Source organism: Schistocerca cancellata, unplaced genomic scaffold, assembly GCF_023864275.1.
Source record: "Schistocerca cancellata isolate TAMUIC-IGC-003103 unplaced genomic scaffold, iqSchCanc2.1 HiC_scaffold_1141, whole genome shotgun sequence".
Taxonomy (NCBI): Eukaryota; Metazoa; Arthropoda; class Insecta; order Orthoptera; family Acrididae; genus Schistocerca; species Schistocerca cancellata.
The window spans coordinates 2,653,720-2,680,657 of NW_026047140.1; positions in this window are offsets into that span (position 1 = coordinate 2,653,720).

Consider the following 26,938-nt stretch of genomic DNA (forward strand, 5'->3'; position numbering starts at 1 on the left):
GCAATCTGTGGAAGATAAAGATAAACGCAGACAAATGCCAGACTATCTTATTCAGCCACAAAATCAAACGCCCCATACTGAACATCTCGCACGACGACCAGGTGCTACCCTGGAAAGAGGTAGTTACCTACCTCGGGCTGAAACTGGATAAGAATCTGACATTTATGCACCACATCAAAGAGGCCAGAAACAAGGGCTCTGCCCGGCTCTTTCAGCTATACCCACTCCTTAAAGGCAGGGGACTCACAGCACCTGCCAAGCTCAAAATTTGGAAAACGATCATCCTCCCTGCCATGCTCTACGGTTCAGAAGCGTGGAGTATGGCAGCAGACACCAATCTCAAACAGTTGGAGATCATCCAAAACAAAGCCTTCCGAATCGTTGCAGACGCTCCGTGGTACTCGAGCAATGAGGAGATCAGAGCAATGTTAGGACAGCCCTCATTCTATCATATCATTAAACAAAAATCATTAAACTTCTATGTATCATCAAACGCATCACCACACCAACTCATCAACTCTCTGGGAAGGGATGAAAACCCTGATCAGAGAGCACCAATCACCACAATCCATCGCCAATTCAGGCGATAGTCATATAAAACCACACTCAAACATACACTTACATCATCATCGCCGCCGCCTCCACTAACATCATCAACCCAGGGGAGAAACGACCCCTAACCATTACCATATAACCCCAGAATACGCACCACTAAGTTCCATTTCGTAAGACAGAGCGTTTTTAAGGACGCTGGCTCTTCAAACACATCATGGGTATAGACCCAAGCCATTTCACTTTCGCTGGGTGCCACTGTGTGGGGAGACGCTGACTAGAGCGGAGCGCTTGCTGTGTTACGTGATAGTTTAGTGTGTTTTTCCGCGCGTATCTGTGTATTCGGCGTTAGTCGGACGTGCGCTTTGTGCGTTATTCCGCGTCGTCGTTCAATCGAGGCGATTATTTTCTGCGTTAGTTTTGGTCGTCGCGCGCGTTGATTTCGTCGCTCGCGGCGGAGTCAAAGGCCACGATGGCCGCTTCCTCTGCCGGATCTCGAGGGTTGTTTCCCTCATCCGGCAAGAATATCATGTCTTGCGCCGAGTTACTGTCGTACTCGTCTGAATCTTGTCTGCCATCCTCTCGATCAGATCACCGACGGCTGTCGGATCCGACAACTCAATTTAATCAAGAACATGTCAATCAAGCGGTCGAGCAGACGCAGCTTGACAGCGTTGAGCTGGGTTCAAGTAGCGTGGGGCCAGGCTCCGGCGGGATACCTAACGGTGACAACGAAGCCGTCCTGGCCGCCCCTACACCCGGCTCCGCTGACGCTGCAGCTCCCGCTACACGTCGAAAGTCAATGAAATCAAATACGAAGGTGCGGGATGCTCCGTACACGCATGCTTCACGCAAGCACGCGCATCCCCCTTCGGTTACTGACTCTGAATCAACAGAATCCAGGGCACCTGACAGAAAAAAACAATCTACTGACCGTCAGGACCCTGCTCCGTCTCAGTTGCCTCAAAACACCTCCGCTTCCCATGCGGCGACTGACACCAGTCACGTCGACATGGTTGAGGCTTACGAGGTTACAGTACCGACATCTAATAGATACGAAAGTTTAGATGATATCACACCAGCTGACCAAAACTCTGACAATCTCCCGGCTCCTACTCCTGCCAAAGCCCCCAAGGTGCCGCCTATCATTGTTCACGATACAACTAATTACCTCGATCGAATCAAGGAACTGAAGGGGCACCTAAAGGGTTCCTTTTCCTGCCAGTACAAAAGAGGCAATATCCGATATGAATTTGAAAATCCTTCCGACTACCGGTATATGATTGAGTACCTAAAAGCACGTGCCATTCAATACCATACTTACGATCTTGACCCGCTTAAAATTTTGAAGGTCGTCGTCAGGCACCTCGAACCCACGACCCCTCCCGCTGACGTTAAGGAAGCGCTGGAGGAACTGGGTTTCACAGTGCAATCTGTCACTGTTATGCACCAGCAGGTGCCAGACGCACAGGGTAAACTCACAGACATTAAATGGCCTCTGTTTGTTGTTGTACTTCATTGTACACCAAATGTATACGACGTCTATAAAATTAAATTCCTCCTTCACATGAAGGTAGAGGTGGAATCCTATCGTAACGAGTCTGGCTTGACGCAATGTTTCAATTGCCAGCGTTTCGGACACGGCTCCCGCAATTGTGGCCGCCTGCCGCGTTGCGTCAAGTGTGGCGGTGACCATCTCTCCAGACTTTGCCAAAAGAAGCCTACAGACCCGCCCAAATGCTGCAATTGCGGACAGGCCCACCCAGCCAACTAATGAAAATGTGCAGCTTATCAAAAAGCACTGGCGAGCTCCCGCAGCTCCCCCACTCCTGCAGCCTCGGCGCCTTCGACGCCAGCTGCTCCACCAGTTAATACTGAAAATTTTCCACAACTGCGAGCACGTCGTGCCCCTACTCCACCGTCTTCCTCTGCTGCCGGCACGGGGCCGACGCCACCGCGACGTCCTGCCTCACGACCGGCGACTGCTCCCCACTCAGCTTGGGGAACTGCAAACCCCTCTCCAGAGCCCTCTGCACCCCCGCCCCCTACTTTCTCCTTCCCCTTTTCTAACCACCTTGCTGACCTTGCTGCCTTGTTGCAGCAGTTCAACATTCCGAAAATCATCTCTCTTGTTCGATCCACTATCCAACAACTCAATTCTGCTTCTGATCCGTTCAGTAAATTAATGATAATCCTTTCAGCTTTCATTTCCTACTTCTCAGATGGACCATAATCTACACCGCCCATTCCGTATAATCAGTTGGAACGCCGATGGTGTTCTTCGCCAACGCCACTCCCTTGAGGGCTTTCTCGAAGACACGGGTGTCGACATAGCCCTTATTTGCGAAACGCACTTAAAACCTCACCAACAGTTTTCCGTTCCCAATTACTACGCGTATCGATCCGACCGCGCGGATCGGCCACACGGCGGTACTCTTGTCCTAGTCAAACAGTGCATTACGCACCGACTTCGACAGATACCGAACATGCAACACCTGGAGGCCACAGCTATAGATATACAGCTATATGGACTGTCGTTGACTCTTGCCGCAGCTTACAACTCCCCCGCTCGCGCTATACTCCCGGCCGACTTGGATATCCTCTTCCACCTGGGCCCCAAGGTCCTCGTGGGAGGGGACTTCAACTCCAAGCACGGGACGTGGGGATGCCGTTCTACCAATGCAAATGGACGTCGGCTATTTCAGTACCTCGAACTGAATGCCGCTATCCGAGTCATTGCTCCAGATTCACCCACACACTACCACAAAACAGCTCGCTACCGTCCTGATATCCTTGACATCTTTCTGGCTCAGGATATTCCGTGGGTCCACCGGATCTCTGTGATCTCAGAGCTTGACTCTGATCACAATCCGGTGACCCTCGAATTCCTTGACGCACGTCCACAAGACCAGCTCCGTCCGGCTTACGTTATCAATACAAACTGGGAACACTACCAACAACTCGTTGACCTCCATGTCCTTGAGCTTCCGCCCATCACCCGCCGCAGCCACATTGATCCGACGGCGGACCGATTAGCAAAAATCTTCACCGAATGTTACCGCACCTCTTCCCGACGAGTCCTTCAGCCTCCTCGCCGCCTGGACCTTCCGCCAGACGTCCAGGAATTAATCCGCACAAAACGTCGATTTCGTCGCCGGTGGCAACGCCTCCGCGACCCAGTCGACAAGCGGATTTGGCAATCATTAGCTCAAGAGCTTCGAGCTCGATTACAAGAGGTCCACGATCAGACATGGAATCGGCGCCTCCGCGAGGCTGCTGACCGCCCTGACCATCTGTGGCGCATAGTCAAAGAGACCACGACCACTCCTCCTCCTTCTCAGCCCCTCCATGGTCCCCAAGGCCTGGTCTACTCGCCTCAGGACAAGGCGGAGGCCCTCGCACACAGTCTCGAGCGCCAATTTCGTCTAAACGAGATCGACGACGACGAGGCTGACGCCCATGAGACCCGAGTCCATCGCCGGGTCCGTCAGCTCCTTCGCCGTCGTACCGATACCATCTTCCCACCGGTCACTCTGCCGGAGGTGGCGACTTACATCAGCAACATACCATCCCGAAAAGCCCCCGGTCCCGACGGTATCCGGCCGGCCCTCCTTCACCATCTCTCACCAACTGCGCTTTCCTATCTGGTCAATCTATACAATAGCTGCCTTTCTCACAACTACTTCCCTCCTGTATGGAAGCTGGCTCGTGTCATTGCCCTCCCGAAACCTCGAAAAGATCCACTCTTCCCTCAGAACTACCGCCCTATTTCCCTCCTCAACTTCCTAGGCAAAATTCTCGAACGCATTATCCTCTCCCACCTCCAATCCTTCCTAGACGCACACTCAATCCTCGTCCCACAACAATTTGGGTTTCGGGCGGGCCATGGCACGGTCCACCAGCTCATCCGCCTCCACGACACCATCCGTATAGCGCAACTGGAGCGTAAAAGTACTGGCATGGTCTTGCTAGACATTGAAAAAGCCTTCGACCGAGTATGGCACGATGGTCTACTATATAAGCTTGCAGAATACGGCTGCCCTCTTCACATAATTCACATTCTCAAACGCTTCTTAAGTGGCCGATCCTTTTATGTTATGCAAGGCCAAAGCCGAAGCTCAATCCGGGCCGTGGAAGCTGGTGTACCCCAGGGGTCTCTCCTCTCCCCAATTCTGTATGCCGTATACACAAATGACATCCCATCCCGTGTCTCCAACCATCTCGCGTTATATGCTGATGATACTGCAGTCTTCAACTCACACCGAAACCTACAATTTATCGCCCTGAATCTCACACGTCACCTAGAACAGATCACTCAATGGAGCAACATATGGAAAATAAAAATTAATGCAGACAAGACACAGGCCATTCTTTTTACAAACAAACGAACTCCGCCAGCTCGCCTGGTTGAACTCGAAGGCCGACGCATTCCTTGGTCTAGGACAGTAACCTACCTTGGTCTCACATTCGACAGCCGCCTCACGTGGAAACCCCACGTTGATGGTGTCTGCCACAAGGCTTACGGAATGACACACAAACTCTACCCTCTGTTGAAAAGCCCTGGCCTTTCGATACAATCTAAGCTACTCATCTGGACGTCCTGTGTCCTGTCAATCCTGCTATATGGTTGTGAACTGTGGGGACTAGCAGCAGACACTCATGTTCTCCAGGCACAAATAGTTCAAAGCAAATCACTCAGGATCATATCAAACGCTCCACGTTATGTCTCCAACAACGATATCCGACGACTTCTCCACATTCCGCCACTGGTCCATCAAATTCGTCTTCGCGCCTCAAACACTCTCGCCTTCCTACAAAATTCACCACATGATCATCTCACAGTCCTTAGTCGTGCTGTTGGAGATATTCCTTACGCCCATCCGACGCTGATACTACAGCGCCGATACCGTCCCAACTGACGGTTTCACCGCAGCTGGGTCACTCCTGATCTTTTAATCTGTCAATTTTTATCATTTCTACCGTCCTAGACATATAACAACGCCATTTCGAACCGAATCACTCATTCTGAAGGCAGGCCCAGAGCGATCCTTCAGCACATAAGCGGACGAAAGTCCCGTCAAGTTTTGCCGTGCCGTGCCGTGCGCTGGGTGCCACTGTGTGGGGAGACGCTGACTAGAGCGGAGCGCTTGCTACTGGTGTTGCTGCCGTACGTTCACGTTCTTGTTTGAGATGCCGCCCAAGACTAGCGGGAAGGCCGCCAAGAAGGCTGGCAAGGCGCAGAAGAACATTTCGAAGGGCGACAAGAAGAAGAAGCGCAAGAGGAAGGAGAGCTATGCCATCTACATCTACAAGGTGCTGAAGCAGGTGCACCCTGACACGGGCATCTCGTCGAAGGCGATGAGCATCATGAACAGCTTCGTGAACGACATTTTCGAGCGCATCGCGGCCGAGGCGTCCCGCCTGGCGCACTACAACAAGCGCTCGACCATCACGTCCCGCGAGATCCAGACCGCTGTGCGGCTGTTGCTGCCTGGCGAGCTGGCCAAGCACGCCGTGAGCGAGGGCACGAAGGCGGTGACCAAGTACACGAGCTCCAAGTAAGGAGGTGGCTCTGGAATGGAAGGAGATCCTCCGTTGCGAGAGCGGCAAAACGGCCCTTTTCAGGGCCACCAAATGGCCTTTGCGGGAAGGGCGGAATTGTTGTTGTTTTTGTTTTGTTTTGTTTTGTTTTGTGTGTGAGTGGGTGGACGGCGGCAATAGCTACCGCTTTGGTTGCGACGCGACGGGGTGGGGTGGCCGATGCGATGAATTTGATTGTTGGGGGCGCGTCGCGTGTTGCGGGGTACGGCCACGGTGTGACGTGGAATGGAGGCACGTGCGCACAACTCGTTGGTGTTACCTGTGTGCGATGGGGGGAAGTGCGATCGGTGATGTGCCCTTTGGATGGAGGTGCCGGTTAGTTACGTGACGGGTGGAAACGAAACGCGATTGTTGGGAATGTCAGTGTGTAACGACGGCCGTTTGCGGGTCGGTTTGCACGCCATATATGGCGAGGGTGAAATGTGTCTGTAAATGCAGCGTGGAGGCGTGTGAGTGACGTTTAAATGTGAACGCGCATTAAGACACCAATGTGTATTGCATTGTACGGGCGACACGCACGATGATGTACCTTTCCTCCGACTCTGATTTCGATAGTCGTGTCTGACTGACTGTGTCTGCTTGTGTGCGTACGACGCACGCACACCGACGTCGTCATTGAAGATGCCTGCACGCGTGTCCAGTGCAGTGCAGTACAGTAGAGTAAGGCGCGACGCTAGAAGACGACGGTCGCTTTGGCGAATGTGCGTACACGTGTTTGTGTGTGTGTCGGTGATGTGGTCCGATCCGTCGCCTCTGGGAAACTGTCGATCGGCGCGGTACACCGGCATCACGCAACGGACGTCTTGAACACCCGTCATACCGTCATACCGTTGGTACACCGTCGCGATGAGAACGGTTACCGAAAGGTGAACGAACCTCTGATCGGTCGAATGTCTGGGCAGAACGTGAGGAGAGAATGGTGGAGGAAAGGACAGAGGGGGGGGGGGGGAAAAAATAGAGAGAGAGAGAAAAAACGGAAAAAAAACCAAACAAAACGGAGAGACGCAGTGTAGAGCAACGGAACGTTCCCGCGTTGGAGGTGTATTGTAGCCGCACTGAAATGCGTGTAACGGCGCGGCGGCAAGTGTCTGCCGTGGTGAACGTTACCTTTGACGGCTGAATTGTGCGTTGCGTTGCTTTGCTTTCCCGGATGTGTATGTAACGTTCGTTGAGATGGTTCTGAGGAAGAATGTACGACAGTGCCCGTGCCGTCTATGTTCGTGTGCAAAGCCATTGTGTGTGTTTTGTTGTGAGAATTGCGTCCGGGAATGGCGGTGGGCGTGCCCTGCATGTGGCCCGGAAGGCTGTTCGTTTCGCGGTAGTGTGTGGACGGGGGTGGGGCACGCGTAACGCTGCTGGCCTGGCCTGGCATGGCATTCGGCAGATGGGAGGGGGCAAACGAAGAAAACAACAAGACGCGGAGGCTATAAAGACGGGGAGGGGCGCGGTGTGGGTGGCTTGCGCTGCGCTCGGCTGGCGCGTGCGGCGTTGTTTTTGTGCAAAAGAAGAGAAAACGAATGGGTTGCCGGGAGGGGGCCGTTGTGGTGTAGCCGCAGACGCGGCTGTCAGTGAACGTGGTGAGACCGACGGATGCGGGAGGGGCGGGGGCGGGGGCGGGGAAAACACTAGAAGAAGGAGAAAAACGCTGCTGCAACCAACATAAAATGAGGCCTTTTGTAACCTGCCAGCAACAAAACAACAACAAAAAAAAAAAAGGTCTATCAACATTGAATGTAAATGGAAATGGACCCAAGTGTAACCTCCCCGCACAAATAGTCGTAAGTACGTGAGTGAGTGAATGATGATAAAAATGTGCCAGAATGTTGTTAACGTCCCTAGAAAATGAACGAACGAAGATTGATGAGAAACGCGCGATAATATGATGAATGGAAATAATGAACCATGAACATCTCAACAGACATAATTGAAAACCCGATAAACGTTGTAAGGGCAGCGCTGGCTGACCTTCGGCCCTGTGTATTCTGAAACGTCCCCCTTTGAACAACAATGTATACAAAACTGTGCTTAAACTGACACACAATATTTTGAGCGCAACGCAATGTGACTATCAAAGATCCCTGCAAAAGAATGGCCCTGAGTAACATTAGAGTACACCTTTCGGAAATCACTTACCTCACAAAAATCTTCATTACTCGAACTACTGCAATACAGCGAGCACCACTGCTGCCAGCTAAATAAGAGATTCCAAACTACGGAGGGCACTAACTACTGATAGGGATAGTTAGCAAAGTAAAGATGTTTAATAGAGAACAACAAACAATGTATTTACCCTTAATATCATCACCAGTCATAATATATGTAATTTGAAAAGTCCGCCATCCCTCTCCTCACATGCACCAGTGCTGGCGGCTCACCCCTAACTACTGCGCAACGCTACGCGCTGTTCACATCCAGCTGTAGCAGGTGATGACAACAATGCAAACTAGCCACAGACTGCACACAGCACAGGCAGTGATTTTGACGCAGAGCGCTACGTGGCATTACCAATATAAAAATCTAAACAAACAGCCTACGTACAAATTGGAATAAAAAGAGCAAAAGATCGTTACGTCAAAAAAAACAAAAAAAAAGACAAAAGAGAAAACAAACTGCATCTATATGTGCTCTTAACTGTAGATACCTGTACACAGCTTCGTGCAATGAATGCCGGCTCACATTTAATTTTGATTGTTGGAGGAAATGCGTAGGAAATATTCTTTAAAGGGAAATGAATGGTTGTACTTTAAAAAAGTTAGTTTGGAAACAAAGTATTATTGGGGCATTTTGTTGTGAAGAAAATAGTTACAATTGACATACATTATTAGATTTGCGCAATGCAGCTTCATTACCTTACCTGTAATAACAATATGCATCGTCCCGAACGGAGACCAGAGTCGCGAGAAGAGCACGCCGCCGCCCGCTCAGTACAATCGTCCACTCGCTAATACTGTCGACTGACTACTACGTCTCCCGACCCGCCACATATAGATGACAACTGTTCCTGCCGACCCGCTACGTGCTACTAGTGTCGTGTGGCGCAGACTAGCGACGATAAGAAGCGCTCTGGTCAGAGATAGTGTCGTGCCTCGCCATCGCTGGTAATGAGTACATACGTGTTTCAGCGCGCGTACCGGAACACGCAGTGCGGAGCCAGAGACTGTGTTGTCGAGGCCGTCGACGCAGTGCATGTCGGTCGGTCGAGTGCGTGCGGGAGGGCAGAGAGGCAGCGTCGGCACGGAGATGCACGCACGGGGGCTGCGGCGTGGCGCGTTTGCGGTAGGCGCCTTTGGTGGCAACGGCCGGGACAAGCAGCGGTGTATGGTGTGGTGCGGGCCGGACAGGGGCGGAGGAGGAGGAGGAGGAGGAGGCGGCGGCGCGACGATGGCATTGGGGGCGGAAACGGGGACGGCGACGGCGGATGTTGAGAGGCGTCACGCGCGGACCGACACAGACGCACAGATAGATAGGTAGGAAGAAGAAGGGGCGGCTGGTGAGTGCAATTTAGGCGGTAGACACAAGAGGTCGGCACGGCACTTGCGTGATGTGGCGTTGTTACGGGGTGTGCTCGCTTGCCTCGTTTTGTTGATGCGCGCAGGAAGATGTGCAGAGCAGCGGCGGGCGGCTCGGTTCGGTTCGGTTTGGCCCGGCGGGCCGCGCTGTTGTTGCGGACGTGAGCGCCCCCTGGCGGGTGGCCGGAGGCGGCGCGGCGTGTTGGACGTGTGGCTGGCGGCAGTGCACAATTGCGAGTGGCTGGCGGTGTGGCGGTTGGCGCGTCGGGCGGCCGAGAGAGAGAGGAGAGGTATGTGTTTGCGGGCGCCTTTGCTGCGCGGCGTCGTGCAGGGAGGGCGGGCGCTTGTCGACTGTGTGACTGTGTGTGGCGAATTGGCGGCGTTGTGCTCCGGCCGAAGGCGTCGGGAAAGGAGAGTTGGTCGTGATGTCATGTCGCGCCGTGTCATGTTTGCGAAACGGCTGCCGAGAGGTGTGGTGGTAGCGAGCCGGTCGGTGTCGGTGCGATGGGAATGTGCGTTTGGCGGTTTCGGTGTGCTTTTTGCGGCGTGAGAGTGGGGCGGGCGGGCAGGCAGGCTTGCTGTTGTTGGTTCCTTGTGTCTTGTGTGTAGCTTGATGGCAACGTGGAAGGACGCCGGTTTCGAGCCGTGCGTGTGGTTGTCGACGTTGACTGGTTGGGGTGTGCCGTTGCACGTGCATGTTTGGGTCGTTGGTGTGGTTTTGGCTGGCTGGCTGGCTGGCTGTGTGTACGGGAAGGGGGAGGCGGCGGTGGATAGTGCAGTAGTTGTGTCGTTGCCACGGGCGTCGGGTGCGGCTGTGTGAGTAGTGGCGGAAAGGTGTCGGTTGCGGGAAGCGAGGCCGTCGTTGGCGGTGTCGCGTGACTTTGTGAATCGAGTGGGGCGGGGAAAGGAGCAGCGTGCCGCTGCGTCTTGGCCGTTAGCCAGAGGCTGTGCTTTGATAGTTTTGTGGACGGTTCGTGCGAGGCGATTTGTTGCCTGCCCTATGTTTGTTTGTTTGTTGTTTTGGAGACGACGACTGGTTGGTGGCGTGCGCGCGAGCGAAGTGGCGGTGTGCGTTTCCCGTGTCGACTGCCGACTGCCGACTGCCGGCTGGCGACAGGTGCGCCGTCGGTGGGGTGATTGGCCGGCACAAGTAGAGGTGGCGGCGTCGTCGTTGCGGTGTGTTTGTGTTGTCGGCGACAGCTGTTTGTGCGGTGCGTGTGAATGGCGGTGCAAACGTGTGCTGGCGTTTAGGCTGCGACCGCGGCGTGTTGTTGGTTGATGTTGAACAGAGGCTCTGTGCGGTGGTGGTGTTGCCGCACGTGCATCCGGCCCGGCGCGGAAAGCGCAGTTGCGGCGGCCCTTCGGTGCGAGCCACGTCGCGTTGCTCTGGTCGACACGTGGTGCCTCTGGTTTGTTGTTTGGTGCCCTTTGGCCGGTGGGTGGTCCGTGTGTCTCGGTATCTGGTCGTGGTCGTGCTGCCCGTTTGTCGGCGTTGTCTGTGGCTTCGTTTTCGTTTTTGCGGCGTGCCGACGACCCGACGCGACCTTTACACCCAAAGTGTGGCGCCCGAAGGTGAACCAACGTAATCCGACGTCGGCGCTTAAGCTCTCAGCTCTAAGCCTAAGCTGAGCGAACCGAACCGAACCTGTAGCGTAGCGTAGCGTAGCGTGAGTTGAGGTGCGGTGAGGTCAGCCTCAGCGCCAAGTAAGCTAAGCTGTCCGGCCGTGAGGTGGGTGGGTGGGTGGGTGGGTGGGTAGGTAGGTGCGGCTGCTGCGGCCACCTGACGGCTGACGTGTGTGAATGCTTAACCTAAGTTTGAGGCTTAACCTAACCCAAGTGGCCTTAACCTAACCTAACCTAACCTAACCTAACCTAACCTCTGACGCCCGACGTGTGTTTGAATGCTTAACCTAGGTTTGACGCTTAACCTAACACCGACCCTTAACCTAACCCAAGTGCCCCTAACCTAACCTTAACGTAACGTAACCTAACCTAACCTCTGACGCCTGACGTGTGTTTTGAATGCTTAACCTAACCCGAGTGCCCTTAACCTAACCCACGTCCACCGAACCTAACCGAGACGTGTGAACCTAATGTCTAACTCGTCACGCGTGACGTTGGCTGTCGTGTGTGCTGACGGCAGATTGGGTTGGTCTGTAGTTGCGGATTTCGGTTTGCCTCGGGCGAGGGGTTGGCTCGTAAGCGGCGAGGGGCGCTCCGGCGGAGCATGTTGCTTTGCAGGCGGCGCCCGTTTTTTGCGGCGGGCACAATTGAATTGTTGGGAAACGAACGAAAGGGCTGTGAATGTTGGCGGGCGAGAGGAGGAGGACGTGGCCCGACGGCTGCGGGCCGATCGGGAAACGGTGGGAGGGCGATGGGGCGGCGGAGGTGGGTTTGCACGGCCGTCATCGCCGCACGCCTCCGCTTGTGTGGCTGTGGCGCCGGCCGCGCTGGCCGGGCTGCCGCGGCGACGGTGTGGGGCTTTTGCCGAAGGTTTGGCCATTGTGGCGGGTCGTCGGCTGGGGCTGTGGGGGCGGCATTTGGGCGTGGGCGGCGATTCTCGGCGGGCCGACCCAGGCTGTAGCGCGCGGTGGCTGCAGTTTGGCCGTGGTTTGCGGCGCTGCCGTGGCGACTGGTTGGCGACTGTGGTGTGGCTGTGTGTAGCCCCATCCTCGGTGGTTTGAAAGGCGCGGGTGGTTGTGGCGCAGGTGTGGGGCTGCTCCGCACAGGCTGTCGGACGTTGGGCGGTAGCAAGCGCTCCATCCGCTTACTTAAGGCTAACTTAAATTAGCTGCTTGGTGCAGAGTTTACCTTGCGGCATTTTCTGCTTCTGCTGAGGTGTCATGTGGGTATGTTGTCATCTTTATTTAATGTGTAACATCAGTGTGTGCGGGACGTCATGTTTTCATCAGGTGTTGGGCTTCCTTTGGGCGTCAGGGTATGAAGGGGGATGGCAGTGCTTTTCTGCTTCAAGTCTTCATCTGTCGAGCATGGCCACAGGTCGTCGATAGCGGTCTCTGGGATTAGCAGGGGCTCCCAGCGCTCTGATGAGGGGGTTCGTAGAAACCCTCGTCCGGGTATAGAACCGTCTGGCACTCTTCTTGTGCCTTTCCAGCACGGTGTCCTCGTCGGCTGCCTCGTGGAGGTATTCATGGGGGAACTGCGAGTGCACATGGAAGACCCGCCGTAGGATCTTGTTTTGCAGACTCTGGAGGCGTTGAAGATGTGTCCTCGCTGCGCAGCCCCAGACCTCGCACGCATAATCAAACAGCGGGCGGAGGTAGAGGCGAAAGATGAGAAGGCCATTCGCCGGCGACAGCTCAGAGTGTTCATTGAGGAATGGGTAGAGAGCGCCCATCCGTTGAAGAACCTTGAGCCTCACGTCATCAATGTGAGGCTTCCAGGTCAACCTCTTGTCCAGGAGGACCCCCAGGTAGCGGACGGTGTCACTCCACGGGATTTCGACGTCGTAGAGGCGGAGTCGTCGTTCCGGTGCAGTCCTCTTCCTCGTGAATACAATGGCCTGCGTCTTCGCTGGGTTAAATGCGATGCGCCATTTCGCAGCCCAATCTTGCAAGGCGTGACAAGCTGCCTGAAGGCGAGGGATCAGCACCTCGCGCCACCGACTTCTAGAGAACAACATCGTGTCGTCCGCATATACAGCTTTTTCGACCCATGGAGGTGTTGGCAGGTCCGACGTAAACAAGCAGTAGAGGACCGGTCCGAGTACGGAGCCTTGAGGAACGCCAGCTCGGATAGGGCGGGCGTTGGAGAGGCGATCTTCTACTCGTACAGCAAAGGTGCGGTGTTCCAAGTAGGACGCAATCAGACGGACGTAGGCCTTCGGGAAGTGCAGTCGGTGTAGTTTCCATAAGAGTCCCTGGTGCCACACGCTATCGAACGCATTCTTGACGTCGAAGAGGACTGCCCCACAATAGTCGCGCTGGTTGAACGTCTGGGCGATATATTCAACAGCCCGAAGGATCTGCATCGTGGTGGAGTGGCCACTGCGAAAGCCGAACTGTTCCGGCGGCATGAGTTCCTCAGCATCGATGTGGACTTGTAGCCGGCGAAGCAAGAGCCTCTCGAACAGTTTGCTGAGATGGGGTAGCAAGCTGATCGGCCTATAGCTGGATGGGTGGCGGCGGTCTTTTCCAGGCTTAGGTACTGCCACCACGATGGAATGCTTCCAGGCGCGTGGATAATTCGCAGTTCGCAGGATCCACGAAAAGATGGCTGCCAGATACACAATCGCCGTCCAGGGCAGCTGCTTCAGGACCAAACCTGGGATGGCATCGACACCAGGGGCTTTGTTGGCAGGCAGCGTCCGCAAGCCCTCGTGAACTTCCTGAGGCGTGACAGGCGGAATAGGGTCGGCTTCCTCCTCCACATCTTGAAGCAGCGCCTCCACGTCGCGTTCAATACGTGCAACCCGTTGGGGGTCAACTCCCTCGTCGAGCGGGCGAAAGTTGGCTTCGAAGGCATCAGCCAATGCATTCGCCTTATCATCGGGCCGGAAGACATCACCAGCAGCCGTTGCAAGAGGCGGAATCCGGGTGCGGCGTTGTGTGAAGAAGCGGATTGACTGAAAATTCATCGGGTCAGGCGTGAACGATCGAAGTTTCTCAGCCCATCGCTGATTCCTATGGGCGATGAGCCTGGCCTTAATGTCCCGCCGGAGGAGGTTGATGTGCCGCTTGAGGTCTCGATTCCTGGTAATCCGCCACTCACGACACAGCCGATTGCGCAGCCGGATCGAGTCCAAGATGTCTGGAGGCAGTCCTGGAGCGGGGACGGTGGTAGGTTTCGGCGGAGGCGTAGCATGGACGAGCGCATCCGTGACGTCAGCAACGAAGTGGTCGATGGAATCACCGTTGATGTCTTCTGCAGCACGCACGGTGTCAATGGAGTGGGTAAGCCGATCCTGGAAGCTGGTCCAGTTCGTTCGTCGGTAGTTGAGGCAGCCGGAGGAATGGTCCGGGGCAACTTGGAGGGTGAAGAGCACTGGGAGGTGGTTCGAATTCAGTGCATGGACCACCTCAGCTGTCAGATGCTGCGGAAGACCCTTGGTGATGGCCACATCAAGCACGTCCGGGCGGCCGTTGGACGGGTAACAAGTGGGCTCTTCCGGGCCACAAACATAGGATTGTGCTTCCTCGGTGGCACGGAGAAGAAGGCGTCCACTCCAGTTGGTGGCCTGAGAATTCCAAGCAGCATGCTTGGAATTCAGGTCCCCAGCGATGAAAAGGCGTCCAGGCATGCGGAGCAGCGCTCGAGCATCTTCGAGGTCCAGCACTCTTCTCGGGCTGGGATAGACCGCAACAAAGGTGACGGGTCCTGTGTTCGTTTCCACAACGACTGCTGTAGCCTCGATGAGTCCCGTTGCCGGCGGTTGGATCTCATGATGCCGGATAGATCTGCGTATGAAGATGGCCGTCCCTCCTCCTCTCGTCAGCCGGTCCGTCCGGTAGCAACAGTAGTTAGGGATGTTGCTACGAATCCCAGGCTTTAAGAATGTTTCACAGACCATGCATATATCGACGTTATAGTCCGTCAAGAATTGTTGCAATTCAGGCACATCATGGGTGAGACCATCGGCATTATATGCCACAATCCTCAAGTCGTCAAGCCGTCTAATCCTGGCCATGACTGACGGCGGGAGGTGCTGCTGTTGCTGCCGGGAAGGCCCTGGTGAGTCTCGCCTCAACTGTGGCGGCAATGGTAGCTGGCAGTTGAGCCAGCGTGGAGGTGATGCTGGCGAGCGAGGTGGCAATCTGAGTCAGCAAGGCCAGGAGATCGTCTGTACCTGGCTGGTGCTGAGGGCGGATTGCCGGAGGTGGCTGCTGGCGTTGTCCTGGCGGTGCCACAGGCGGTGCCTGAGCAGCTGTTGATCCTGGTGGCTGCATCGAGCGCCGAAGGGCGTCCGCCACAGTGAGGTCATCGCGGATCTTCGCAGCACGTCGGTCCATCAATGTGGGCCAGGCGCGGGCATCAGAAGTCTGCGGCGGAGGCGGCTGCCTGGGTCGGCGGCGACTGGCGGGCGTCGTCTGCTTGAAGGTAGGCGGAAGACCGCGCATTCGTCGACTGGCCTCTTTGTGTTTACTGCACGAACGGAAGTTCGCCGGATGAGCGCCCCCGCAAAGTCCACAGGTCGCTGGCTGATCTCTGCTTCGTGTGCACGTCCTGCTGTCATGGTTGGCGCCGCACTTGACGCAAATCCAGGGCATGGTGCAGCACCTGGCAACATGGCCGAACCCTTGGCATCGATAACACTGCGTCGGGCCACGGGACTTCCGGAGCTTTTCCACTTTGACTTCCAAGCCGTAGAAGCGTTCCAGGTTGAAAATATCGCGATGTTCTGCTGTATCTGGTAGGATAACCACCCGATGACCAGTCTGCTGGTTGGTTCCCGGCATCCGATGGTGCTCGATCAGAGAGGCCACGAAACCAAGTTCCTCCAGTTCCTCTTTGACGTCAGCATGCGCCAACGTGATAGGGATGCCCTTGATGAGCGCCTTGATCGTCGGCGGCCGAACTGCCGGAAAAGTGAACATCGGGATGCCCTTCTGGCCAAGCATGTCGTGGACCAAGATGTAGTCTTCGGTAGACGCTAGCATAAGCTTCAGGTTGCCATCCCCCGACTGTTTGACTGTAAATCCTTGACGGCAGTGTGTTTTAAGCCAGTCATGTAAATCCTTGTACGAATCCTTGTATTGTATAAAGATCGGCGGTATTTTCCGACGTGGTGCGGTCGGCGTGGGGGCCGACTGGTCATCCATGGGCGTCTCGCCCTCATGCTGCGGCTGCTGTGCCGCGCCATCAGCACGCTGCTGCATCGCACGACGTTGCTGCTGTTCTGCCAGGGAAGAGGCGGCATCTTCTAGCGTGGCCCCTTCGCCCTGCAGCGGCTGGAAGGAGTTTGAGACCTCCAATTCTCTCGCGACGACGAGTCGCCGTGGTCTAGCCTGCTTCTTCAACGGCGGCTGTCGGAAACCCTCGTCCCGCGGTTCATTCCGTGTAAGCCGTCCCGACGTAGAGCGGCCGTCCGCGCTGCTTCTGCGCCGCAACTCCGATCGTCGTCGGTTGATGATCTCCTGCACGGTGGTATCTTCATCTATATCCGAATAGCAATCCATATCGGCATCCAAAGACTGCTCTGCCGCGAGGGTACTATTACTTCCCCCCGCGACAGGTCCGGTCGTCGTATGTGCGTCGGCTGATGGCGAGGCGGCCGGCGGGGCAAGCCCCACCGGACCGCGGCCGGCCGACGCGGGCGCAGTCGGAGCACGTGCTCCGGCCGCGCGAGCGCAGAGTGACACGTCCGTCCCGTCTGACATCGCTCACTCGACTGGGTAGCAAGCGCTCCGTCCGCTGCTTGAGGTTATCTGCTAACTGTCTGGCGTAGGTTTTACCTTGCGGCATTTCCTACAGCTTGAGAGGGTTGTGTTAAATTTGGTCATCTTTATTTGCAGTGTGGCTTGTGTGTGTGCGGACACGGGGTGTTTGCATGATGTGGTAGGGAGCTAATTTACGTTGAAGGGCACTGCTGCATTATCTCGCGAGCAGTGCGATCGGCCGTCTGTATCTGTCGTGTGGATCATCTTCTTCCCCCAAGTCTCTGATCAGGGGGTTAGTGGACATCGTTGCTTTCTCGTAAAAACGTCTCGCTACCGCCTGGTGACGCTGGAGCACTTCTGGTTCTTCCGCTGCTTCGTGCAGGTATTTGTGCGGAAATTGCGGGTGAACGTGGAATACCCGCCGAAGTATCTTATTCTGAAGGGATTGGAATCTCTGTAGATGAGTCCTCGCAGCAGTACCCCAAACTTCGCACGCGTAGTCGATGAGGGGGCGAATGTACATTCGATAAATTAATAGGCCATTTTCGACGGAAAGATTGGAGCCCTCGTTGATTAGAGGATACAGCGCTCCCATGCGCTGTGATACTTTGTTCCGGACGTCGTCCACATGCGGTTTCCATGTTAATTTCTTATCGAGGATCACCCCGAGGTAGCGCACTGTGTCTTGCCACTCCAGTTCCGTATTGTACAGTCGTAGTCGTCGGGTTGGCATGGTTCTTCGCTTCGTGAAGACGATCGTTTGCGTCTTGGCTGGATTGAATCGGATGCGCCATTTCGTTGCCCATTCTTCCAACATGGTGCAGGCACTCTGAAGACGCGGTCGCATCACGTCGCGCCATCGGCTTCGTGTGAACAGCATCGTATCATCCGCATATATAGCTTTCTCGACCCTCGGCGGTGTGGGGAGATCAGACGTATACAGGGTGTAGAGCACCGGTCCAAGTACCGATCCTTGGGGCACGCCCGCGCAGATCGGCCGTGCCGTGGAGAGGGCGTCGTCCACTCGAACTGCAAAAGTGCGATGGTGAAGGTATGAGGCAACCAGCTTGACGTAGGCTCGTGGAAGGCCGAACGAGTTAAGTTTCCAGATGAGCCCCTGATGCCACACGCTGTCAAAGGCTTTTGTAATGTCCAGGAGAACCGCCCCACAAAACTCCTTCCTGTTGAATGCGGTTGTGATGTCGTTGACGACTCGGATGATTTGGTGACTGGTAGAATGTCCTTTCCGAAATCCAAACTGTTCATTGGGTAAGATGTTGCGGAGAGAGATGATGTGTTGAAGTCGTTGTAGAAGTAGCCACTCAAACAATTTGCTGACGTGTGGCAGCAGGCTTATCGGGCGATAACTCGTCGGGAGGCGTCGGTTTTTGCCGGGTTTCGGTACAGGTACCACAACAGAGTGCTTCCACGCCGCTGGGTAGGTCGCAGTGGTGAGTATCCAGTTAAAAATAGTGGCTAGCCGCACTATTGCACTCCAAGGTAGCTGTTTTAGGACCCGCCCAGTTATGTCGTCAGATCCTGGAGCCTTGTTCGATGGGAGTGCCCGAATCCCATGTTGCACTTCTGCAGGGGTAACAGGTGGAATGGGGTCGCCACCGTCGTCATCTGCATCTTCTTGCAGCAGCGCTTCCGCCTCTTGATCGATGTGGTTGACACGCTGGGGGTCCACGCCCTCGTTCAGCGGACGAAAGTTGACTTCAAATGAGTCAGCCAGCAGGTTTGCCTTGTCTATGGGACGATAGGCAGTTCGATCGGGAGTCTCGAGCGGCGGGATGCGCGTCCGACGGTTGGTAAAGAAACGAATGGCCTGCCAGTTAGCGGGGTCGGGCGTGAACGATCGAAGTTTGGCGGCCCACTGTTGGTTCTTGTGAGCAATGAGGGCAGCCTTAATATCGCGGCGTAGCTGATTAATCCTCTTCTTAAGGTCGGCATTTCGAGTTAGGCGCCACTCCCTGCAGAGCCTGTTCCTTGTCCTGATGCTGTCTAAGATGTGCTGTGGCAGTCCAGGCGGCGAGAGTTGCGGAGGCTTGGGGGGTGGTGTAGCCAGCTCCAAGGCATCGGTAATAGCGGTGGTGAGCGTCTCCACGGAGGCCTCAGAGACTTCCTCATCTGCATTGATGACGTCAACGGAGAAGGTAACACACTCTCGAAAATGTTCCCAGTTGGTGTGTTTCAAATTGAGACGGCCGGCATATTGGTCCGGAGCAACGTGCAAGTCAAACAGTACTGGCAGGTGGTCGGAATTAAGAGCATGTAGGGTTTCCGCATTCATAAATTGCGGGATGCCCTTGGTTATGGCCACGTCAATAACATCAGGTCTGCCGCGAGAGGGATAACAGGTAGGCTCGTCGGGGCCGCAAACATAGGCCTGCGCTTCTTCCACAGCCTGGAGAAGAAGACGTCCACTCATATTGGTGACCTGAGAGTTCCAGGCGGCATGTTTACAATTCAGATCGCCCGCGATGAATAGTTTGCCAGGTGTTCGTAGCAGGAGTCGTGCGTCGTCGAGGTCCAGGAGGCGGCGTGGGCTGCGGTATGCCGCTAGAAACGTCACCGGTCCGGTCCTGGTGTCCACTACCACCGCAGTCGTTTCGAAAGTCCTAGTAGCAGGTGGCTGAATTTCATGATGTCGGATGGTTCGTCGTATGTAGATTGCTGTGCCGCCTCCATGCGTCAGTCGGTCAGTGCGGTAGCAGCAATAATTCGCAATATTGCTGCGAATTCCCGGCTTGAGGAACGTCTCGGAAAGCATACAGATGTCCACGTTGTTGTCCACAAGAAATTGGCGTAATTCCGGCACGTCATGCGTAAGATTGTTGGCGTTGTATGCCACAATGCGTAAGTCTTCGAGGTGAAGGGCTCTACTCATGTCGAGTTGGTGCAGCATCTGTTTGGGCCTGGAAGGCGCGGCTGATGGTCGCCTCAACGGCGGCGGCGACGGTGGTTGGAAGTTGCGACAGGGCTTTGGAGACTTCAGCAAGAGAGGCAGTAATTTGCGTGAGGAGTGCGAAGACTGCTTGCAAGTCTGGCTGGAGAGGCGGGGAAGCCGCTGGAGGTCCCGGGTCACACCGGCGTTGTGGCGCTGCCGGACGGGCAGGTGCTGCTGGAGTGACATCTGGCGGTAGCGTCTGCTTCAGAGCGTCTGCAACCGTGAGATCGGCACGTATCTTGGCCGCGCGGCGGTCCATTAGTGTGGGCCAAGCTGGAGCTCGGCTGGGCTGTACAGGCGGCGGCGGCGGCGGCGGCTGTTGGCGGCGTCGTCCCGTAGCAGTGGTCCTCTTCGGTGGAACAGGAGGCAGGCCACGTTGCCGTCGACTCGCCTCCTTGTGTTTGGGGCAGGAGCGAAAGTTGGCGGGATGTGGTCCGCCGCAAAGTCCGCATGTTGGAGGCTGTTCCTTGGCCTTGGTGCACGTTCGACTGTCATGTGGGCCGCCGCATTTTACGCAGACCCAATCCATGGTACACAGACGTGCGACATGACGGAACCCTTGGCACCTGTAACACTGTACAGGGCCACGCGACTTCCGTAATCTTTCTACGGTGATAGACAAGTCGTAAAACCGGTCGAGCTGGAAAATATCTCGGTGCGCTGGGATATCAGGTAAGATGATGATACGATGTCCTGTGTGCTGATTCGTCCCAGGCATTCGATGATGTTCGACGAGGGAGGCGGCGAAACCGAGGTCGCGCAGCTCTTCCTTGACGTCTTCATGTGTCAAGGACATTGGAATGCCCTTGACAAGCGTCTTGATGACCGGAGGGCGAACCGCCGGGAATGTGTACATAGCGATGCCTGATCTTCCAAGTTCATCGACCGTGAGGGTGTAGTCTTCTGTTGACGACAATTGTAGTTTCAGTGTGTCGTCGCCTGCCTGCTTTACCGTAAATGGCTGCTTACAGTGCGTCTTCAGCCATGTATGCAGCTTCTTGTAAGATTCCTTGAAGCGGAGGACAATAGGTGGCACCCTCCTATGCGGGGCCGATGTCGGAGCTTGTGAGCGGTCCTGCGATGACGGCTGTTGGTCGTCCATGGGGGGCGGGGCCTCTTCTCCCGCTCGTTGTTGTGCCGCTGCTCGGCGCTGCTGCTGTTCCGCTAGTGACGACGCGGCTTCATGAAGTGTCGCTCCCTCCCCCTGGAGAGGTTGATAGCGGTTTGACACGTCAAGTTCTCTGGCAACTATGCGTTGGGGCCGTGCTTGTTTCTTTAACGGCGGCTGCTGGAAGCCGTCGACGGTTGCTTCACGTCGATGTTGACGCCGGTCAGAAGCGCGATCGCGGCGAGTCCTTCTGCGCTGCGTTGTCCGCTCGGCGGGATCGGCGACGGAGGCGGCGCCGGAGTCCGTAGAATAATCCATTTCGGCATCCAGGGGCAGCTCCGCGGCAGGGGTACTAATACTTCCCCCCACCGCGGGTCCAGTCGTCATAGGTGTGCCGGCTGATGGCGGGGCGGCCGACGGGGCAAGCCCCATCGGACCGCGGCCGGCCGGCACGTGGTCGCTCGCTTCTCGCGCGCGCGATAACTCCACGTCCGTACTGTGCGACATCTCAGTCGACACTGGGGTAGCAAGCGCGGGAGGCGCGGCGCGGCGGCGCGTAGAGTGGCGGCCGCTCTCTCGGCCGTCCGCGCCCGCCCGCGACACTGGCTGGGCCTGTGGCGCGAGGCGGCTATTCCTCTGCTGTGCGCTCCGCTCGCTGCGTGTCTCCTCTCGCTCTCGCTGCTCGCTGTGTGTTAACGCGCGTCGTCGAAATGGCAGATCAGGCGGCTACGAACGAGACTGCTGCGGCACCAACCGCCACCGGCACTACGAAGAAGGCAAAGTCTGCGTCGGCTGCGAAGAAGCCGCGCGCCAAGCCTGCGCACCCGCGCACCTCTGAGATGGTGACGGCCGCCATCAAGAGTCTGAAGGAGCGCGGCGGATCGTCGCTGCAGGCGATCAAGAAGTACATTGCCGCGCACTACAAGCTGGACGCGGAGAAGCTGGCGCCGTTTATCAAGAAGTACCTCAAGTCGGCCGTGGTGGCGGGCGAGCTGGTGCAGACGAAGGGGAAGGGCGCGTCCGGCTCTTTCAAGCTTGCCGGCGCCGGCGGCGGGGCGGCTGAGGGCGGCAAGGCTCGTGCTGGCGGTGCCAAGAAGAAGCGCGCCGCTCCGGCCAGCAAGGAGAAGAAGGGCGCCCGTGCGGCCGGCGCAAAGAAGGCTGGTGGCGTGAAGGCGGCGACTGGTCGGAAGGCGGGCGCCGCCAAGAAGGCGTCTGCGGCGTCGGCCGCTCCCGCCGGTGCGAAGAAGGCGGCTGCTGCCAAGCCGGCCAAGGCCAAGTCGCCGTCGAAGGCGAAGTAGGCCGCCAAGGTTCCAACGAAGAAGCCGAAGGCGCCGCGCCCGAGAAGGCGACGACGCCGTCTAAGGCGAAGGCGTCGCCCAAGAAGAAGAAGTAGAGGAGAAGAAGAAAGGAATGGGAAAGGAAGGGTTGGGCGGATGACTCCGTCGTCCCCACCCCCCGTCCCCGTCGTCTAGTGGCGCGCAAGAGACGCGCGGCCCAAAACGGCCCTTCTCAGGGCCATCAAAGCACGTCGGGAAGGTTTTGATTGTCGTGTTTGTGTTGCGGTGTGGTTGTGTCGTCTGGCGTTTCTGTATGCCCGTGTGTGGATACTGTTTGCGTGCCGTGGTGGTTGGATTGCGCGGGGTCGGTGGCGGGTGCGGGCGGCGGTAGCGGTTGATTGTCGCCGTTTGAGGTCGCGGCCGGCCGACGGTTGGTTTTGTGTCATGTTGTTTGAATACTTTGGTTTGCCTGCCTGCCTTCTTCTCGGATGTGTCTTGTCTTGTGTGTGTGTTCTTGCAACGGGGGCGGGGGACGTTGAGATGTGGAAAGGGTCGGTGGCGTTGGACGTGCCTGGCTTTTTGTTTGTTTTTCTTTTCGAAACGAAGCGTCGGCCGGCCGTGTGGTTGACGGCGTCGGCCGATGGGTATTGTGCGCTTTGAGCGCCGCGCCGGGGAGGGATGATGTTGATTGATTGTTGCGCGCGCCAGCAAGCTGGCAGAGAGAGTGGCTGTGGCGGACGGACGGGAAGTGGAAGTGGTGTTTTGTCTTTCGTTCTGTGGTTGTGGGGCGAGAGGCGACCGACAAAGTTTGCTCGCGACGGAGTGATGTTAGTGGCCCTGAAAAGGGCCATTTTGTTTGTTGCGTGCGTGGGCGGTGCCCAGCGGCTGGCGTGGTGTTTAGGCGCGCTCGCCGCGGATGCGGCGCGCGAGCTGGATGTCCTTGGGCATGATGGTGACGCGCTTGGCGTGGATTGCGCACAGGTTGGTGTCTTCGAAGAGGCCGACGAGGTAGGCCTCGCTGGCCTCCTGCAGGGCCATGACCGCGGAGCTCTGGAAGCGCAGGTCGGTCTTGAAGTCCTGGGCGATCTCGCGCACTAGGCGCTGGAATGGCAGCTTGCGGATGAGCAGCTCTGTGCTCTTCTGGTAGCGCCTGATTTCTCGCAGGGCGACGGTGCCCGGCCTGTAGCGGTGGGGCTTCTTGACGCCGCCGGTGGCGGGCGCGCTCTTCCTCGCCGCCTTAGTGGCGAGCTGTTTGCGCGGCGCCTTTCCGCCGGTGGACTTGCGGGCCGTTTGCTTTGTGCGGGCCATAGCGGTAGCGGTAGCGGAGCGGCGTGGAGGCGAGGTGCTGCGTCGGGTGCTGCCTTGACGACACGGGCGCGCGCCGCCGCGGCCTCACTTGATTCTGGACGGGGTGTGGAACATCCCAGTCTATCGTGAATGTAGGGTTTACCGAGAGGCATTTCCTACCAAGGCTGCAGTTTGAGGTTGGTGGAGGACATCGCGTGTGATAACTGGAAGTCGCAGAGAGGAATTGGTGGTGGGGAATCTGCGGGGCTGACCTGATTATTCGATCAGGGCAACGGGCCGCCTATAGTGGTCGTAATTGTCATTATGTCGCCCTAAGTTCCGGACGAGGGGATTGTCTGAAGTGCGGGTGGTGGTGTAAAACCGGCGCGCTGCATCTTGAAATCTCTCCCGGACGAGGGGTTCCTCAGCCGCCTGATGGAGGAGGCGATGAGGAAAATCACGCGGCACATGGTAGATTCGGCGCAAAATCTTGTTTTGTAGTTGCTGGAGCCTCTTAATGTGAGAGGGGGCAGCATTGCCCCAGACTTCACACGCATAGTCCATGACCGGACGGATGCACGTGCGATAAAGACGCAGTCCGTTGGCGACAGGAAGCGAAGAGGTTTCATTGAGCATGGGGTACAATGCCCCAGCCCTCTGAGACGTCTTCCGGTGGACAGCGGAGACTTGAGCCTTCCATGTCAACTTGCGATCGAGAATGACCCCGAGGTAGGTAGCAGTCGTGGTCCAGGTGATGGCCTGATTACAAATCACCAGGGGTGGCACGTCAGGTGGGAGACGGCGAGTGAGGATCAGCCCCTGAGATTTGGTGGCGTTGAAGCTGATCCTCCAATCGGCGGCCCAACGCTCGAGGTCCTGCAGCGCAGCTTGCAGACGTCGGAGGACGGCGTCGATGTCGCGATGGCGCGAGAAGAGGGCCGTGTCATCAGCATAGATGGCACGACCAACCCTCGGGGAAACCGGCAGGTCGGAGGTGTAAACGGAATACAAGATCGGGCCCAGAACACTCCCTTGCGGCACGCCAGCAAGGACGGGGCGAACAGAGGAAGTCGTGCTGCCAACCCGGACGACAAAAGTACGTCCCGCAAGGTAGCTGGCAAGAAGGCGGACGAAGCACGAAGGGATGCCGAGGTGGAACAACTTGAAGAGCAGGCCGTGGTGCCAGACGGTGTCAAAGGCCTTTGACACATCCAGCAGGACAAGGCCGCAAAACTCCCGATTGTTGAAAGCCAGCGTCGCCTCCTCGACGACGCGGAGCAGCTGTTGAGTGGTGGAGTGGTGCTGGCGGAATCCAAACTGCTCCCGAGGAATGATATTGTCCTGGTGAAGCAGCCGGCCGAACCTAGAGAGGAGGATCCTCTCGAAAACTTTGCTCAACGTCGGGAGGAGACTGATGGGGCGATAATGCGCCGGCACCGTCCTGTTTTTGCCCGGCTTCGGGACCGCCACAACGACAGCCGTCTTCCAAGCTTCTGGGTACTGCAGCTGGACAAGGATGGCGTTGAAGAGAGCGACCACGTACAAGATGCCAAGCCTGGGCATCATGCGGAGGACTCTCCCGTCAACGTTGTCGTGCCCAGGGGCCTTCTTCTGGGGAAGTCGCCGAAGATGGTCAGTGACCTCCCGTTCCGACGTCGGGACAATGGTGGCGTCACCGGGGTCGCCGTGGAGGAAGACAGGAAGTCGGGTCTCGACCGTGCGGACGTTCTCGTGGTCGACCGGCACCGCAAGGGGCCGGAAGTTGGCCTCGAAAGCCGTCGCCAAGGCCTCGGCTTGAGCGGCAGACGTGTAGGCAGGTCCATCCGGTGTTGTGAGCGGCGGCATGTGTGGGCGATGGCGTGTGAGGGAACGGACCATCTCCCACGTGTCGGCCCCAGGATCAATGGAGGCAAGCTTCTCCTCCCACCGGCGTATACGATGAGCAGCAAGGGCAGCCTTGATGGTGCGGCGGAGATGATTGATGCGCCGCTTCAGCAGAGGCTGCCGTGTTTCACGCCACTCTCTGTTGAGACGGTTTCGTTCTCGGATAAGGGCCTGTATGGCTGCAGGAAGAGCTGGAGCCGCCACAGAGGAAACCCGCGGAGGCGGAGTGGAGTCAGCGACAGCCGTGGTGAGAGCTGCAGTCAGGTTGTGGAGAGCAGCATTGACATCGGTGTCCAGGGGAGGTGGCTCGGCAGGGAGGCGTTCCAGAACAAGCTGCCGGAAGCGCGGCCAGTCGGTCTTCCGGGTGTCGAGCTTGGCTGCTGGAGGAAGCGGAGTGACATACAGCCGAAAGAGCACCGGCAAGTGGTCGGAGGTCAAGACGTGGAGAACGTCGGGGGTGACAAACCAGTCGACACCCTTGACGAGACAAATGTCCAAGACATCGGGAGCAGTACCATTCGGAGGGTAGTGCGTTGGCTCGTCAGGTCCATAGACAGAAGCTCGTGCCCTCTCAGCAGCATGATAGAGCCGCCTCCCACTGACGTTCAGCGTCCGAGAATTCCAGAGCTGGTGCTTGGCATTAAGGTCCCCAGCGAGGAAGATCTTGTCCCCAGCACGGAGGAGAGCGTCAGCATCGTGGATGGTGAGGTGGCCACGTGGCGGCCGGTACACGGAGAGAAAGATGACCGTGCCAAGGGACGTCTCCACTGCAACGGCCGTGGCTTCACAGGAGTCCAGACGTGGCAGAGGGACTCGGTAGTGCCGGAGTGTCCGCTTGACGTAGATGGCTGTGCCACCGCCAGCCGTCAGCCTGTCGTCGCGATAGCAGACGTAATTCGGGGCGTTCGCTCGAAGGCCAGGCTTGAGGTGCATCTCGGTGAGGAGACACACATCAACGCTGTAGTCCTGGAGAAACTGCCGGAATTCAAGAAGCGCTGGGAAGAGGCCATTCGCGTTCCACGTGACAGCCGTGAAGTTCTGGTGGCGCCTAAGGTTGCGAGCCATGGCCAGTGGATGTGGACGCCGTGGCGGTGGGGAAACTTCGGAGGGCTGCATGGACTGCAGCAGTGATGGCGGCCGGCAGCTGGGCCAGTGCGGCGGAGACAGCCACAAGGGTGGCCTGAACTTCTTTGAGGACCGCGATGAAATCATCAGCTGCAGCAGGAGGAGCAGGCCCGTCGTCAGGGCGTCGCGGAGGCTGGACAGCAGGGGCAGGAGGAGGCGTCGTCCGGCCCTGAAGGACGTCGGCGTAGCCAAGGTCTGCCCGAGCAGCAAGCAGGCGCCGCTGGGCGGATTGGCGCGAAGGAGTAGCAGGCGGAGGCGCAGCTCGGCGCCGCAGCTGTCGACCATCGGAGCGGGACGTCTCCCGCAAG